General features: G+C 32.5%; 1 pseudogene; it reads left to right on the top strand.

Annotated features, from left to right (window-relative positions):
* Positions 1–300: 300 nt before the first annotated feature.
* Positions 301–14028, top strand: LOC133173666 (peroxidase-like protein; annotated as a pseudogene).
* The last annotated feature ends 5692 nt before the right edge of the window (positions 14029–19720 follow it).

Genomic DNA, 19720 nt, shown 5'->3' with positions numbered 1-19720 from the left:
AAATTTACGAGTTCCATTTTTATTGAAGAAGTAGCTGTCAATGATATCATAAAAGCCTGGACTTTAATGTATCGTGGGGAATGGTTGTGTATTAAGTTGAAAAGTCGTAAGTTTTTAAGTTGTTGATTTTGTTAAAATCTTGTGATTTCAAATTTTCCAGAAGTTCCTTGGGATTTTAAGTATCCACATCTGATTTACACCACTTCTCGAATATATTGTTGCACAGTACTCTTGAAGTTTTCCCTTCGTTACTGTTAATATCTTAGTGAGGAGTAAAGAAAGAAGCTTGGTTGAATATTTACTGGAACCCGCTATGAATCTTTGTTTGTAAGAATATATCTTAGCATGAGTAGAAGTCTTTTCATCATATAACTTGAATCTATAAAAATGTGTTGCACCCCTGATCATATAAATATAGACCTGAAACATAGACATACCCTGTAATTAATAAATCTATTTGGTAAAAATGTGTCTTTATTTTCCAAAATAAAAATCAGAAAATCATATACTGATAAAAGTTTTTTCATCCTGGGGAACAAAACATCAAATCTTGCACTCCTTACATTATTGGGTATGCACACATACTTGACTTTCATTAATGCTGCTTGTGTTTTATATAACTTTTTTTTTGTATATCAGCTATTGCTTTGCACTTTAAAATTCTTTTTTGACTTAATTGTCTTTCAGATTTTTAAAATTTATGTTTTTTGGCAACACTACATTTTTTTCTGTTGCACTCCTGACATTGTATAACATTTTTTTCAACATCAGCCATGACCACAGCTTGGCAAACAAAAGTTGCTATCTACATTTCAGGCTCAATACTTTGACTCAAGTCTATATTTCCACCATAAACCATTATTATTTATTTCACAGATCTTCAAAATATATTGAATTTTCAAAATGTCACAAAAAGGTGTTGCACTCCTGATATTTTTAGCATCATTTTTGGGCATAACTTTTTTGTGAATTGAGACATCAATGAGATACTTGGCAGGTATTTAGACACTATCTAAAGAAATATACCGAGACGTAGAAATTTATTCCCATTGTCTGTACTTTTAGTGCAGGTTCAAAATTATGGGTTTGGTCTTTTTTTTTTAATTCACCCACACTGTAGTACATTAATAAAAATACCAAGTAAAGTCGAGTAAAGGTCGTGCAAATAATACATGTGTATATGACGCTATCAATGTGTTATTAACATATCCTGAATTGTAAAAACAATTTCTCAGAAAAAGACGTCATACTTGATGATTCCAATTCATTTTATGATTTGCTTGAAGTCAAAAGGATACTCAATATTTGGTGAAAGTGGATTCTTATCGAAATCTCTTGGATTTTCTTGTTTTTAAATTCAAACAATTTGTTACTTGGTACCATAACACTTGATTTATATTTTATTTTTTGGATTTTAATTACCGGTATTTAATTTTTTCCCTTTTCCCTCCCCCTCTCATTTTTTCATTTTATTGTTCATCAATATAGGCAATTTTTCCCTGCTGTTCAGTCCATGTTCATTGTATATACTTCTATGTATATCATGAATAAAATAATTCTTAAATTAATTATTTAATATTTTTGCGTCGAATTTCAATAAAAATTCGGGGAGAATTGCAGCAATAAGTATGATTTGATTAAAAAGAAAATTGTTATAAATATGTGTATTATGTCTATAGGATATTTTCGGGGTATTTTTTGTGCATACAAATGCAGCCGACATGAATTCACAGCAAAAATAATACCATTAAGTAAATCTCAAAATAGCTGGTTAACTGAGGCATCAGAGATGTCTGCTTGCTTTTATGTGGTATGTGAAAAATTAAATTAGGATCCTAAAGTAAAATTTTTTTTACCAGAAATTCCAGAAATATTAAACTAAATGCTAACTTTTGATGACCTTATCCTTTGTACGATAAAAATTCCCTTTGATAACAAACTGATTACATTATACTTGATACATGATGTAAAGCTTTTAAATACTGCATGATCGTTACATGACAACATGTATTTTATTAAATTATTCGGATTTTTGGGGTATATTTTATTGAAATATCCGGAATCTTGTGATTAAATATTTTAGGTACATTTTAAAAAATTATCCGTTTTTGTGATTACATATTTTTGGTATAATGTATTAAATTATCCGGAATTTTGGGTACATTTTAATGAATTATCAGGGGTTTTTTGGTTTTTTTTTTTTTTTTTTTTTTTTTTTTTTTTTTTGCGATTACATATTTTGGTATTTTTTTTAATTGAATTATCCGGATTTTGGGGGTATATTTCATTCAATTATTTGGATTTTATGGTTTATTTTATTGAATTTTCCAGATTATTGTGGTTGATTATTTTGAGTGTATTTTAGAACATTATCCGGATTTTTGTGATATCATATTTTGGTTATATTTTATTGAATTATCCGGATAGGGCTGCCGTACGGTACCGCCATTTATCCATTGATTAATTGGAATGTGTTGTATAAATATGATAAAACTGACATGGAGAAACAAATTGAAAATATGTGCCGGATCCTCCTACTTATTGTTGCCATCCTTGGCATCCAAGGTAATTAATTCACTGTAGATTTTACTTATCATTTTCTTATCACTTTTATAGGAAAAAATCATAGAAACCATATTGTTAACCTATTATTATATTTAAGAAAAGGAGCGTTTGAGGAACATTACATTGAAAATAAAAAAAAATTGTGGTCATCAAGAAAAAAAATTGAAAAACTTAATTTCAAGGCAAAATAAACATTTTAGTATGGTTTATGTCAGTGGTGTTCTAGTTTGAGGAACACTACATTGAAATAAATAAGATTGTTCACTAAGGAATAAAATGAAAAACTTAATTTCAAAGACAGAGTTTGAAGCAACATAAACATGTTAGGACGTATGTGTTATGTCAGTTGTGTTCTAGATTTATTCTACTGAACTTCATGCTTTGATATATATTTTTGTGGTGTGAATAGTTAAGTATCTCATCCAAACGTTCTCTAACCCGTTGATTCGAACTTCAGACATAAAAATTAATTGAAATGACGGTTCCTGTGGTAGGTTAACTATAAGCTTCTCCCAAAGAATTTGAAACACTGGACTTAGGATTAATTTCTAAATATTGCATTTCTTGAAAAGTTTGGGAAAATTACATGAAAATAAACCTTCAATAAATTTACTTTATTGCTTATTATTATTATTTCCCGTTTTTGATAAGTTTTAGAGATTGTTCCTATTAGGTTTTTAAAAAATAATTTATATTCTATAGAGGGCGATTTCTCAAACTTAACAGAAACAGAAAGTTATATCAGATATCGCAATACAGATATGATATGCTAAAAATTCATGTATTTTTGATGAGTTATCTTGTCTCTTAAAAATTCTCAGAAAGGAGGGACACCGTCCATATTCTGGCCTATCCTGGTTCAATCAAAAAATAATTTTTCACCCCAAACTTAAATTCTTCCTAATCGAGTTAAGTAGTGTTTCGACTGGGTGGTAAATTAAAATTCTGCAGAATTTTAGCATTGCAAAAATTACTTCCACTTTGGAAAAGGATACATCATTGTTCGTGATTTTCCGTTGCTTACCGTCAATAACGTAATTTAGCACACGTCGTTGTTCAAAATAAAAAAAAATCTTTGGAAATTACATCAACTCACTTGTGTGCTAAGAAAGCAATGGTAGAAATTAACTTTCTAAATTTATGTAAATTTCCGTAAACTTTGTAAAAAAAAAAAAGTGCTATACTTGTTTGTTTCAAGTTACATGTATCCTATCTGACTAAAATGGCTTGGAAATGGTAAACCTTTGTATTATATCACACAATATCTTGCTCTCTTCAACCGCATTTATTACTCATTCATTGATCCACTTCTTGTATATCATCATCTTTGCAAATATTGTTGGTTTAATTTTTCAATCCTCATTTTTGGCAGAATTTCAAGTCTTATTTCATCTTAAAGCAGAGGACGAAAAGGGTGAGTTTGAATACAATGTCTAGTTTCTTTTAAACATAACCATTATCTTTTGGAATTTAAATCAGTTACTGTAGATTATGAAAGGTATATGTATATAGGTATATGCAGTGGTCTAGTTGGTAGTTAATATCAATGTATTATTTGTATACTAATAATAGAATTATTATTATAACATCCACTATTTTTAAAAAAAAAAATTAATGCAGTCCAATTCAAAAAAAAAAAAAAAAAAAAAAAAAAAAAAAAAAAAATTAAAAGACGTTAAAAAGTAATTCTTTAATTACACTTCTGTTATTTTTCATTCGAATGAGGAGGCAAAAAATCTATTGGTAACTGGTTATTGGTTGTAAATAAACATATTGACAGAGAGACATGCGTTACACAAAATACACTTGTAAGCTAATTCTGTTTTTTAATCAGATGAAAAAAAGCTATATATTTTAATTAATTTTCACAGAGGAACAGGGGAGGGAAATCTGCGATACGTCACCACCGGAATTGTCATGTAATTCTGAATACAAATACAGGTCTGCGGACGGATCTTGTAATAATTTAAATCATCCAGACTGGGGAAGAAGCTACACAGCGCAAAGGCGATTTCTCCCATCGGAATATGACAGTGGTAAACTTCGGTTTTATGTGTAAAATAATCAGTAGTTCATATAAATTTTCTAATGTTCCATGAAATCTTTAACTGTTGCTTCAATTATTTAATTCATTTGAAAGATTGTAACTCGCCTCTACAAAAAGGATACAGGAAGATGCCACTACCTAGTTCTCGTGAAATCAGCAACCTGCTATTCCAAAACAGAAATTCAACAACCGATATGGATAAAAAGCTTAACGTTCTTCATATGTCCTTTGGCCAGTTTCTTGATCACGACCTCATACTGACACCCCTCATCAGAGGTAGTCCTCCCTCCCTTCCTCTTCTCTCTCTCATTGACACACCTAATTAGAGCTCTCTCTCTCTCTCTCTCTCATTGATACACCTAATTAGAGCTCTCTCTCTCTCTCTCTCTCTTATTGATTCACCTAATTAGAGATAGCTCTTCCTCCCCCTCTCTCTCTCATATTAACCATTGGTTAAATCAATAGTGTATAAGTTTTATTTTTCAGGAACGTTTGCCTGCTGTGGAGAAGACAGAGATAGCGACCTTTGTATACCCATCACTATTCCTCTAGGGGATCCATTCTTTAAGGAAGACTGTATGCCTCTGACACGATCGGCTTCACTTTTCCAACAACGTGAACACAAGTGTACGTACAAAACTGCAATAGAGAAATATATTTTCTCTGTAAATATTAAAATGATTTACAAACGTAGATAATCAAAGACTACAACGCTCAGCTGTACGAAATAGATGTATTCTAGAAGTGTTTATCCCTAGATGCATCATTACAGAAATTTGATCACGATTCTGTTAAAAGGTTACTTGTGAATAAAACTGCTTCAAAAACATTCACCTGATCACTCACCTTAAAAAGGAGGTCAGATCCAGCTTTTGAAGCAAGCTGGTAGTGTGCATTACTAGAGGCATCATACATGCAAATTTGAATACCATAAGGCATAAAGCTACTTAGGAATGGACCTGTTCAAGAAACATTTACCTGTTCACTTATCCGAAAAAGATGTTCGTGAGATCCGGCATCCGAAGAAAGAATGGTAGAGTGCATCCCTAAATGCATCATCCTTGCAAGTTTAATCACCATAGGGCTTATAGTTACTCGAGAATGAGACCTGCTCCAAAACTAAAAAAAGCCTGCTCCAAAACATTAATCTGGCCATTCAAATGGAAAGACTAGGCTTTTTGATATATAGAGAACTGCTTCTTCTATAATAATGGAAATCGGAAATTTTCATATTTTGTGATTGGTCATCTATGAAATTACGTCGTTAAATTCATTCTGGTTCTACACACAAGTAGTGTAAGGTTTGATATTTTAAAAGAGTTCCTCATTGACAACATCTATGCAGTCTGGAGATCAGGTCTTCCATCAATTTGTTGGAATTGTTATAAGCACTTATTGTGCTCCTTATTAGCCGACCTGTTTTTTACATTACTATGAAGAAGAATTTATTCCAAAAAAAATCTACATGAGAACAAAAAAAAAACTCTTGCTGTGGACTTCACCTTGATAGACCGAAGAGATATTGTCTAATAACAATAGTTACTTTAATTAATATTAGGGATGGCAATTTGTAACCGGTTAACCGATTACTCGGTCGGAACGATAGTAATCGATTAGAAAATCTGTAATCGGTTAATCGGATAAAAAAATATTTGTTAATATGAACACATTTTTAAAAAAATTATTCAAAAAAAGAAATTTTCTGCAGAAAGGATGATCATCAAGGATTTAAGGATGAAATTTGGACGTACATGTAATTATGAATCTCCTGATTGAGACCTTTGCGTAATTGGTCAGTATATGTAGTGTTAATTACTATGAAAACACCATGTCGTTACCCCGTCTGTCCTGTAATTCTTTAATGATAATAGTTGAATCATTGAGCACTGTGAATTGGTGTGTTTGTCGTTTTCATTTTTCAATCCAATTTACATGTAATTATTAAACAATCATTGTTAATTAAGGGCTATAGGGTTCACACGTACTTACAATGTAAGAACTCTTGTGACATCTGCTCTGGAAAATTCTCAAAGATTTCTTAGCCTTTTTTCATGGTTTTCTCATTTTTTTCTTGTCCACTGAAATTTGAATATAAAATATATGTACCCCTAGGTTTCTGATCCAGAATCAAGACAAATGGAATGTTTTAACTTGTATCGTCTTATTTGGGTCTATTTGTGTATATGGACAGGGCTACTTGAAAAGCAATTGTCAAGAAAAAGTGCATTTTGATACGATTAACCGGTTAATCGGTCGGAACGTCTTGCGGTTAACCGATTAGCAATTCTGTAATCGATTGCCATCCCTAATTAATATATTGACAAGATACATCCAAGTGAAATCTAAGTGAAAGACATGATAGATTCTGCCTCTTGTGTTTCATAATTGGATATTTTACTTACTGTAGACGATATATGACAAACGAGATAACTTCACTTTTCCATTGTCAACTTTTCCTTTTTCATGTAGTAATATTCCACTATCACCTGCATATGATGTTTATGATTCACAACTTATTCGATATGCAAGAGCATGCTCTGAGTACGATCAAATTTTAAATCGAGACAAGCTACTGACAAATATGCTGTTATTACCGGATTTTAACAACCTCGTTTAAAGTCAACATTTCGAAACTTCTACGTCGTTATAACGACATTGTTTGCAATTGGGTCATATTTTGACTGACATGTTTCATGCAAGTCGTTAGGCTAGTAGTTTTACTTAATATGACTGAGAATCATTTCGTCTACCTGATTAATACATAGGGCTCATGATGGGTGTGGCCGGTCAACAGGGGATGCTTACTCTTCCAAGACACCTGATCTCATCTCTGAAATTTCCAGGGGTCCCTGTTTTGTACCCTGTTTACAAATATTATTTAAAAGATTTTTGAGATCGATAACTGTTCGTTATCTTCACTTTTTTTTTATTGGAAAAACATTTTCTCCAAAACTTGAACCTTAGACACTGATGTCGATGGTATAGATAAAGCCCCCCCCCCCCCGACTTCGTCGAGTTTAGCTAAAAAAAGAAACATATATATTTTGCTTATATGCACCGTAGTCCATCTATCGTACCTGAAGATGAGGAGAGACATACTTCTGTTAGTTTTTAAGTCAAGCTGGGGAAAATATGTTAATCATATCATACAAAGCACTTGCTTGGTATTAAGAAAAAAAAAACCTTTTCATAGTAATTTCAATTCTTCCTATGTATAAATATTTGAAATCAAATACTGCTTTTTTTTTACATCAAACATTTTTTAAAGTATTACTAATTGGATTTTTTTTAAATCTAAACATTTTTTATCTATCTATCAGAAATGAATGATTAAGCTTTTTAAAAAAAATGCTTACCATGTGTACAGATGAGTTCATTCAGTAATCTTGTAGGTTGTCGAGAGCAGATCAATGACGTCACTTCCTATATTGATGCATCAAATGTATACGGTTCTGATATGAATAAAGCAAATAGGCTTAGAACTTTTCAGAATGGTAAGTTTTCCTCTTTCAATTTTTCCTCTGTTCATATCAACACATTAGTATGCCATCACCATTTGTTCTTTTAATACTTTCTAGTTCTTGAAAGGCTCAAGATAGTCGTCCAATGAGTTATGAAATATGTCCATTATGAATAATAAGGGAGTGTATTAAAAACTTATTGGGCAGCTTCAGATAATTTATTGAATTGAAACAAATACAACACAGACACAAATAAATATTTTTTTAATCAATCGTTTTAACACGATTTACAAAATAATGCATTCTATATGTAATCTATATTCCATGTCACATATACACAAAGAGAATTTTTTATTTGTTCCAATGCTAGTATATGATGAACTGTATGTTCAAAGTCACAAAAGCTAGAACAGAAAGCTGCATTCGTCTCAGAACTCAAATTTGAATGAAATATTTTTTAATTCTATTTGAACCTTATTTGTACCAACCACAATCTAGAGGACATCACCTATCATGCTTATTGCCATTGCCCCCCCCCCTTCCCGTCAAAAATCCGTCGTTCCTTCTTTCTCCCCCTAAATTACTTTGCTCACTTTCTTCCAGAAAACATCGTTTGTACTTTTATAGGAACGCACGGATGTTTGGTACACTGTCTTTGCCAAATTTGTTTCTGAATTCAGCGATAAAGAAAGATTATTGTTTTACTGATTTCTTTATCACTCATCATCATGATATCCTTAAGCATGACAGCATCAACGTTGGGTAAGGTTTTACGTACTCTCTGCCAGTCATCACCCATTTAGATGTTTGCTGTGTTTTCTTCAACAAGAATTGATTCAATTATGGAAAACTTTCCACGTTCACGTTATTTTCTGCATCTTGATTTGTCGGGACAAAAGGTTCAAAATGTCAGAAAAATTGCTGAATTTGAATTACCATATCTAAATTGGATTCCGAAACTTCATAAAAATGCCTACAAATAAAGATGCATAGCGGTTTCCAGTAAATGTTCAACCAAGCCTTTTTCTTTACTCATCACTAAGATATTAACAGTAATGAAGGGAAAACTTCAAGAGTACTGTGCAACAATATATTCGAGAAGTGGTGTAAATCAGATGTGGATACTTAAAAATTCCAAGGAACTTTTGGAAAATTTGAAATCACAAGATTTTACCAAAATCAACAGCTTAAAAACTTACGACTTTTCAACTTTATGCACAACCATTCCCCACGATAAATTAAAATCCAGGCTTTTTGATATCATTGACAGCTGCTTTTTCAATAAAAATGGAACTGTAAATTTACTTACCTTGTCATTGGTCATTTGCAAAATTATTTTGTTAAAAAACATTCTGATTGTACACACAAGTACTCTGAAGCTGACATTAAAAAGATGCTTGAGTTTCTGATTGACAATATCTATGTGGCTTTTGGAGATCAGGTCTTCCAACAATCTATTTGAATTCCCATGGGTACCAATTTCGCCCCGTTATTAGCAGACCTTTTTTTGTATTCATATGAAGCAGAATTTGTCCAAAATCTTATGCGTGGTAAGAAGAAAACACTCGCTGTGTCCTTCAACTCAACATTTAAATATATCGACGACGTATTGTCAATTAACAATGGTTATTTCCATTCTTATGTCGATACGATATATCCCGGTGAGCTTGAGATAAAAGATACCACAGAGTCTGACAAATCTGTTTCATATTTGGATGTTATACTTGAAAAAGACATTAATGGTAATCTAACAACCAAGCTTTATGATAAACGTGATGACTTTAACTTTTCAATCGTCAACTTCCCTTACTTATGCAGCAATACACTTTTATCACCTGCATACCGGGTTTATATCTCTCAGTTGATTCGATACGCAAGAGCATGCTCTACGTATGTACAATTTCTAAAACGAGGTAAATTATTGACAAACAAGTTGATGAATCAAGAATATCAGCAGTCTCGTTTAATGTCATCATTTCGTAAGTTCTATGGTCGATACAATGACCTTGTCAGCAAATACAGTTCATCAGTAAGTCAAATGCTGACTGACGTTTTTCATACTAATTGTTAGGCCATTATTTACACACTGAATTGTCGACGGATTTTTTCCGTTATTTCCCGATCATGACAAGGAGCACACGGCGGATGTGATCGGTCGGCAGAGGATGCTCACTCCTCCATGGCACCTGATCCCACCTCTAATGTTTTGGAGGTCCGTGTTTGCTCTGCACCTATTTTGTAATGTTTAATGTACTTTTGAGCTTGAATACTGTTCGTTATCTCCATATATTTCACTGTAGTCTGTATCATAGTTGTGAATTTTGAGAAAGAGAATCTATAGAAAGAATAGGAAGAAAAAATGATTAATTCTGCATTTGATATTTTGATTTATTTCTGTAATTTCATACTTAAAAAAAACTATTTCAAAACATAAAAAATATCATAAATACTTATCAAAACTATAATTATATTCATATGGTACTAACTGGAAAGGTTTTTTTTTTTTAAATGGGATTGAATTCATCTATTAATTCATTTTATCTTTATGAAATAACAGGGTGAGCAGGATATTTATCTAAATTATCAACTTCATCTTCAGTTGGGTTGGACAAGTTAAATTTTCAAAATTTATTCTTTTAAATATTATAATGCACCGGTAAAATACAGTTACTAGTAATTTCAGGTAAATCTCAGATGGAGATCAGACTATAATTGCTATCAAAATATATTTCACATATATTGTTCTATACCTAATTATCAAATGTGTGCAAAATGGGAACACACCTTTCAAACGTACGCTTGGGTACATTGGAGAATTCGAAAGAAGTAATGACCGTCTATACAAACGAGGTAGTAGAGAAAGTCGTTAGTTTTGGGGTGGGAGAGGAAAGAATCTGTTTTAAGTTTCTTTTTCTTTCCATTTTGAGAACTCAATTATAAAAACACGTGGAATTTATGGTAATGTTGGTTATAATCTTATAAGCCTTATTGTGTGTACACAATGGCCTTTCGGCTTACAGAAATTATAAAAGTTTTGTCTCATAAGGCAAGTCCTACCGTGTATATCGGCCCAAGCGGGCCTCTAACCAGCTAACAGTTCTTCTTTCTCACAGAATGAACAGTTTTCGGTCTATAACCTTAACTAGAGCTACACTTTTTACCTCCAAGAATCCATTGCGTTTACCCAAGTTTCTGACTTCTGAGAACTACATTGCTTGTCTTCAACCCTATCATATAATACTGAATACATATACACAGTTTTTCTTTTTAATGAGAGTAAAAAACAATCTCGTGTAATATTTCTGGATACTATAGTAATATATTCTGGATTATACTGATAAATATTGTTTTAGGTACAATGCGTCAGAAGAACGCCGGCTTGCCAGATGGTGTCACAAGCAAATGTGTTTATGATGATACTAAACATGAATATTGTCCAAATGCAGGTAAAAAAACTAATGGTGTGTTATAGTAAACATAGGAGAAATGTACGTGTTGATTGTATTATATGATTTACCTGTAATATTGCACATTTCATTTTAGGAGATGTTCGGGTAAATGTTGTACCTAATCTTTAATCTATGCACCTTCTGTTTGTTAGATATCACAATTACATTGCAAAGCAATTGGCTGATATCAATCCTTTGTGGAGTGACGAAATACTTTATCAAGAAACTCGTGCTATAGTGAGTGCTATCACACAACATGTGGTTTACAGTGAGTATCTGCCGCTAGTCTTAGGGCATGACATTATGGAGCAATATAAACTCCTCCCTAAATCCAATGGCCATGACACGGTTTATGACGAGAAGGTTGATGCATCTACTAGAAATAGCTTTGGTGTTGCGGCCTTCCGTTTCGGTCATTCTCAGGTTACAAACCATCAAAAGCAGTTTAGTAAAACGTACTCTCGAGTTGTGAGCAAGAATATTGAAGACACCTATCATCACCCACATATGTGTGTCGAAAAGGAAGGAAAAGGAAGTTACGGTGTTTTAAGATGGCAGCTTGCAGAGGGTACTGCAAAAACAGACGGGTAAGAGAATAGTCACAGAAAATATTGCTAATCTAAATTTATCTCTCCATGCCTATAAAAATTTCTGGGTTTTTCAAGAGTATTCGAGAGTGGCGTTAGAGACAAGTTTTTCATGGACTCGGCCGGTAGGAGTTTGGATCTTCCCGCCATCAATTTGCAGCGTGGAAGGGATCATGGGATACCACCATACTGGAAATGGAGGAAATTCTGTGGATTGAATCACAAAACATTCTCAGATCACAATACTGCTGACGAACTCAAACTTAAAAACATTTATAGGTTTGTTTTTGCTTACAAAGTACATCAATTAAAAATTGATGGTCTAACTTTAAAAATTGTTTTAAACAAATAAGGACATTTTTATTGTAAAATTCTGTTGCTTAACGTACTAGCATGACCAATGAGGTTATACAAGTGTGTTCATATCCTATTCACATTTTTGCCCCTTGACGAAATTTTCTTTTTCTGATTCTTTTAACCGTTTCTTAGCATTTAATAATTTTTAGGCCTTAACTCTATGATTTTAATAAGTTAAAGCAAGTTTTTCGTAATAGTGTTATATTATAGTTTTCTTTTAGGCTCTTCTTTTTAAACATGACAAAATAAATAAAAAGTACAAAATTATCAAATGTCATGTTTCTGAAAATATCACAAAAGTTCCTGTACTTTACTGAACTTATTCACCTTAAGAACTTTTTGCATAAATTTCTTAAAGAAAACAAAAGAAAGAAAGAAAAATCTTATCATAAAAATTATCAATCAAAATCTAATTAAAGATTAAATTTTATTTACATAATTACAGTCTTCTAAAATTTTGATAATTTCATTCAGTATTTGAATATCAGGAATTTAGAAAATGTAGACCTCTTTGCCGGTGCTATGACTGAGAAGCACGTGAAAGGTGGAGTGGTGGGGCCGACATTTGCTTGTCTGATAGCAAAGCAGTTCATTCTGTACAAGAAAGGAGACAGGTTCTGGTACGAAAACGATGGCTATACAGGGTTTACTGAAGGTTAGTTAAAATGAAATCCCGAGAGATGCAGTTGTTTTATGTATAATAAAGATGGCTTCTTGTCGTCTTATGAAGACTTGAAACATTAATTACCGCAATTATGTATAAAAATGCTTTTTTGGGCTTTAGATTGGAAAATATGTCATTCAAAATATCTTAAAGCAGGGCATAAATTTTCTTGATATATATTCATATAACCAAGAAGTACGATGTCATTTAAATTCTTTATTGCTATCATATTCAGATAAGTATTTTATTCAGTGAATTTAATCCACCCTCTTCATACCTAACTACTGAGTACTAGTAATGCTAACGTCCCAATATCTGACAGTATTAAAGACTTGACCTTTCAGATTTAAAAACACTATGATATAAACTCTATCTAACGCATCTTTTTATATTTCTTGATTATCTCTCTCCAAGATTTTAGATCAGCTGACGGAAATAAAAAAGGTCACACTGTCGTCCATCATTTGTCAAACTATTGAGGTGGATGAAATTACCCGTCATGCATTTCTCGTAATGAGTAATACGTGAGTAAAGTCAGTAAACAATATATTTTTCTGTTCATTACAGTAAAATACTAGTGATACCAAAGTCATCTCATAACATACGCACAAAACGTGGATTCTAATATACAAGAAATAACAGTACTTATTGAATTTTCTAGATTGTTTAAGTGTGCTTATCTGTTAAGTGGAAAGGAATAGTATTCTTGCATTGACTCTTGTTTTTTCCCCCCAGAAACCCAAGAGTGAAATGTAACAACCTAACACATCCGATCTGGTCACCATGGAGAAATTTGTCTTAGGGTATTTCGCTTGCAAGGACTATAACAGTTAATACTAAAAATCAACTTCCCAATTGTTTTTAATTTGTTATAAATAAAGGAATAAGATTTTTTTTCATAAGACTAGCTTGCAAAAAACTGTGCGTAAAATGACAACGAGTGATAATTCCTCATACAAGTGGTAAAATTTTGTTTTTTGGATGATAAGTTAAGACCCTATGCAATGTATGGCAAGTATAAATTTACAGAGAAAATGAATTTGAAAAATATTTGTTTTTAAAAAGCAGAGAAATGGTAAATCATCTTCAAAAATTGTTGACTTATATAACAGAATAAAGGAAAATGCCAAAATATATTCGCTTCAATTTGTGTTTCATCAACAAGCTTCCTCGAGTGAGTCAAAGTTAGCGAGATGAAATACGGAGATAACGAACAGTATTCCAGCTCAAAGTACATAAAAACAATACAAGTCGGCAGTAGAGCAAACACGGACCTCCAAAAACATCAGAGGTGGGATCAGGTGCCATGGAGGAGTGAGCATCCCCTGCCGACAGGTCACAACCGCCGTGTCATGATCGGGAAATAACGGGAAAATCCGTCGACAATTCAGTGTGTAAATAATGGCCTAACAATTAGTATGAAAAACGTCAGTCAGCATATGACTTGATAGATTGTATTTGCTGACAAGGTCATTGTATCGACCATAGAACTTACGAAATGATGACTTTAAACGAGACTGTTGATATTCTTGTTTCATCAACTTGATTGTCAATAACTTACCTCGTTTTAGAAATAGTTCATACGTAGAGCTCTTGCGTATCGAATCAACTGAGAGATATACACCCCATATGCAGGTGGTAAGGGTATATCGCTGCATAAGTAAGGGAAGTTGACGATTAAAAAGTGAAAGTCATCATGTTTATCATAAAGCTTGGTTGTTAGATTACCATTAACGTCTTTTTCTAGTAAAATATCCACATATGAAACAGATGTGTCAGACTCTGTGGTATCTTTTATTTCATGCTCACTGGAATATATGGTGTCGACATATAAATGGAAATGACTATTGTTAATTGATAATACGTCGTTGCTATATCTATGTCGAGTTTGGGGCCACAGGAAGAGATTTCTTATTCTAATGTGTGAGATTTTGAATAAATTCTGCTTCATATGAATACAAAAATAGGTTTGCTTACAACAGGGCGCATTTGGTACTCATGGGAATTCCAACAGATTGTTGGAAAACCTGGTTTCCAAAAACCACATAGATATTGTCAATCAGAAACTCAAGCTCTTTTTGATATCAACATCAGAGTACTTGTGTGAGAGTACAATGAGAATGTTTGAATAATTCCGAACAAAAATATTAAAATAATTTTCAAGTGTATTTAATTCGTCCGAAGGAAGAACTTATTTGTCCACACAGATATATTGTTCGTCTGAGCGAAGAACAAACTTGTCAGAACTAATATCTTATTTGTCAGAATATATATATATATATATATATATATATATATATATATATATATATATATATATATATATATATATATATATATATATATATATATATATATATATATATATATATATATATATTTAGTTCGAATAACTATATATTTTTTTTCTGGGCTTCAATGGCACCGTACAATTGCCTTATATAAATTTATGTTCGGTATTTATAAATTTTGAAACAAGTATTTGGAGATTTTGGCAAATTTGTTAGAGTAAACAATTTTCTAAAATTACAAAATATATAACCATACAAATTAAAAAAATGTATTTGCTACAAGTGACTCAGGAATTTTCAATATGCTGATTTCAAATGAGACAGTTGGGAACCCTGTAACATCATTTATTTGACAGTATCCTGTCTCTGTTTTAAAGTTGATCGTACTTGGGGCATGCTCTGGTGTTCTTAATAAGTTGGGAGACATAAACACCACGTGCAGGCGATAGTGGATTATAACTAGATAAATACTTGTAAGTTGCCGATGGAATAGACGATTCAAAAGTCATTCCGTTTGCCATAGATACATTTGTAGTTTAGTTGTTAGTCGGGCATAAACGTCTATAATCAGTAAAATACCCAAATATGAAACAGATGATAAAGAAATATTAAGATAACAGTTTTAACCAATAGCCACTGTTAAGTATCTATTGTGAAATCTTTATTGTGTGCTGAGAACACAATAGATCATTTTCTTATAAGTTTCACATGTAGAAAACTGTCACCTACAAAAAAAATCATTTTCTAAGGGGTCTTTATTCGTCTTTACATTGGTCCAAGAATCATGGAGAACTGACTTTATCTTGATTTAGAGTTTTATTGTAGAAAAAACACATAAGATTGTACATGTTATCAAAATAGTCACCTGTTCATGTTTTTAATTTTTTATTTTCAAGCGTCGTCATAGGAAAATATGCATATACAGTGTATTTCCATATTTAAAATACATGATCTTTAGATAATGATCATAGAAAATGTTTTTCCAGTGTAAAGCTTTGACCCCCTTTATTGAGATTCGACGAATATAAACGAATGGATTTTTTGAAATCTCCCAAGGCTACAGAGTAACTACAATTTCCGAAAATCTAAGAAAGGTATATTTCAAAATAACTGTGAAATATGGAGATAATGAACAATAATCAAGCTCAAAAGTCCATCGAAACAATAAAAATTGGGAGCAGAGCAAACACGAATCGACCTCTAAATTTAAACATCAGAGGTAGGATCAGGTGTCATGGGGGAGTAGGTATCCCATGTCGACCGGTCACACCCGCCGTGTGCTTCTTGTCATGATCGAGCAAACAGGAAAGTCCGTCGACAATTCAATGTGTAAATAATGACTTAACAATTAGTATGAAATCTTCAGTCAGTATTCGACTTACTGATAGATTGTTTTGCTGACAATGTCATTCTATCGACAACAGAAGTTGCGAAATTGACTTCAAACGAGACTGTTGATATCCTTGCTTCATCAACTTGTTTGTCAATAGCTTGCCTCGTTTTAGAAATTGTTCATACGTAGAGAATGCTCTTGCGTATCGAATCAACTTGGAGACATCAACTCCATTTGCAGGTGATAAGGGAATATTGCTATATAAATAAGGGAAGTTGACGATAGAAAAGTTGAAGGCATCATGTTTATCATAAAGTATTGTTGTTGCGTTACCAATAACATCTTTTTCTAGTAAAATATCCAAATATGAAACAGACGTGTCAGACTCTGTCGTTTCCTTTATTTCAAGTTCACTGTGATACATATATTCGACATCTGAATGAAAGCAACTATTGTCAATTGATAATACGCCTTCGATATATCTTAATGTCGTGATGAAAGCAACAACAAATGTTGTCTTCTTATCGTGTAGATGTTTTTGAATGAATTTAGCTTTATATGAATATAAAAATGGGTCTGCTAATAAAGGGGCGCAATTACTCGTGTGAATTCCAACAGATTGTTGGAAGACTTGATCTCCAAAAACTCAATATATATTGTCAGTCAGAAACTCAACTATCTTTTTAATATCAACTTCGGTGTACTTGTGTGTTTAACAAAATATTTTTTGCAAATGACCAGTGACAAAGTATGTAAAGAGCCATAGCTGCCTTGCCGATGACACGGCCGACTCGAGAATTTTAAAGGAAATCACCCGTTTCTATTTATAGACATTCTTGTTCAATTGAAAGCCAACATATTTAATATCATTTGTGGACGTGTATTATATTTTCTTAAGTGCAAGTAATACATATAAAAGTCATTAACATGCTCATTACTCTAATTTCGAGACAAAAGGTTAAGAAAATATTTAACAATAAATCAAGGAGGTATGAATTTGTAAAATTTAATAAAATAGTTTAGAACTGTCTTTTCCCGAGATGCTTTCAAAGTGTAACGTGTATATTGGAACTTTTCGAAATTGTGTTCATTCTAAATTTTTTTTTTTTAAGTAGAATAGAAACGCCAAAAAAGAGAAAAATTTAAAAGCACATGAATGGAAAATACTGGTCTCGATCTCGGAATCGTAAGATTTTCAGCCCAGCGATCATACCACTGCGCCACGAAGTCATTGCTGTTCTAATGATAAATTTTAGACAGATTAGTAAATCCTACGGAAATGAGAAGGAAAATTGAATATATATTTTTATCATTTTCCATATTAAGACCATCTTTAACCAAAATTATCTAAATGTAATAAGGTACAGTCATACCCAAATAAAATTATTCAGAAGCTGTTTTTCTGGTTAAGCGTGGCCTTTGGCAACAGTTCGTAATAGTTTAGGTACCCACCTTGATATTTACTATATAATCCATACAAACTAAATAATTTTCATATTAATCGTATAAGAGAATTATTAATATTCTAATACTTTTATAGCATAATTTGAGTTTACTAATGTACTTGAGTTTAAATTCATTTAGAAAAAAGACTTTCTGGCACATGCATTGCACTTTGATATATTGCCTCGAGTCAAATCGACAACAAACTTTTACATCATGGACAATAGCCCGCTAGAGATTAGAATTATTCCTTTAAGATCAAAATCATGACGCACCTTCAGGCCATGGGCAATGTCATACTAAACTTTGAATCCATTATAGTCAAAAAGTTATAGTTACATAATGACTCAATTTTGACACAGGCAATCATAACAATAAGATATATATATCTCCTAAGAAATGTGGGGGAAGGGACTGAAGGCAATAATCTTTTTTTTAAAAGATTTTAAAGTTCGAAAGAAGAGAAAGAAAAAGATTTTTACATCGAAAATAGTACAGCATTTAATTTAGCAATCTTTCTTATAGTCGAAATCAAATTCCTCGGTGGAAAAAATAAAAAAAAAAAAAACACGGGCATAAGAAAACAGTGTTGTTACAAGAATATATCAAAGCAAAGCACCAGGGTAGTCCATAAATGGACAAGAGGCCCATGGGCCACAACGCTCACCTGAGTTACTTTGGCCCTACTGTTCTTCACCAGACCCCCTCCCTTGTAATACCACCCTACCCCCGGGGGCCATGATTTGAAAAATTTAGAATCTACACTACCCAAGGATGCTTCCACATAAGTTTCAACTTTTCTGGCCCAGTGGTTCTTGAGAAGAAGATTTTTTAATGACCCCACCCTATTTTTGTCTTTTTAAGATTATCTCCCCTTGTAAGGGGGGTTGGCCCTTCATTTCAACAATTTAAACTCCCCTTTACCCAAGGATGCTCTGTTCCAACTTTCGTCAAAATTGGATCAGTGGTTCTTGGTTGAAAGTTGAAAGTGTGAAAAGTTTACAGACGGACGGACAGACAGATGGACGGACGACGGACAACAGATGATCAGAAAAGCTCACTTGAGCTTTCAGCTCAGATGAGCTAAAAAATTGAAGAAAAAAATACAAAAATAAAATAAAAAATAAATGAAAAATTGATTCAATATCTTAAAGAGTAACTTCTCTGTATAATTCGATGTACCACGGTTACGTCTAGTATCGTGTGCAACGTTTTCATCGATCATCGAGCAGATTTTTTTCAGGATTTTCAACCAAAAATGTGAGAAGTTTGCTTTGCTGAACGTTTAGTATACGACACCAATACATGCAGTACATTCAACACAACTTTGGAAGGGAACGCTTCATGTTGCTCACCACTTTTAATAACCATGATCAGGGGAAAAACATATCTAATCTCTGCATTTTTGCTCATATTAAAAAAAATACACTTAACTCAAACCAAAAATTTAAAGTATGCTTTCAATGCAAAACGCAGGAGGTCGAAGATAGTTGTTGTTGTTTTTTTTTTTTTTTCCTTGTTTG

This window comes from Saccostrea echinata, unplaced genomic scaffold (assembly GCF_033153115.1).
Source record: "Saccostrea echinata isolate AGI-Se365-2 ecotype Australia unplaced genomic scaffold, CSIRO_AGI_Sech_v1 ptg000056l, whole genome shotgun sequence".
In the NCBI taxonomy this organism is placed as follows: Eukaryota; Metazoa; Mollusca; class Bivalvia; order Ostreida; family Ostreidae; genus Saccostrea; species Saccostrea echinata.
This window is presented reverse-complemented; position numbering and strand designations above follow the sequence as displayed.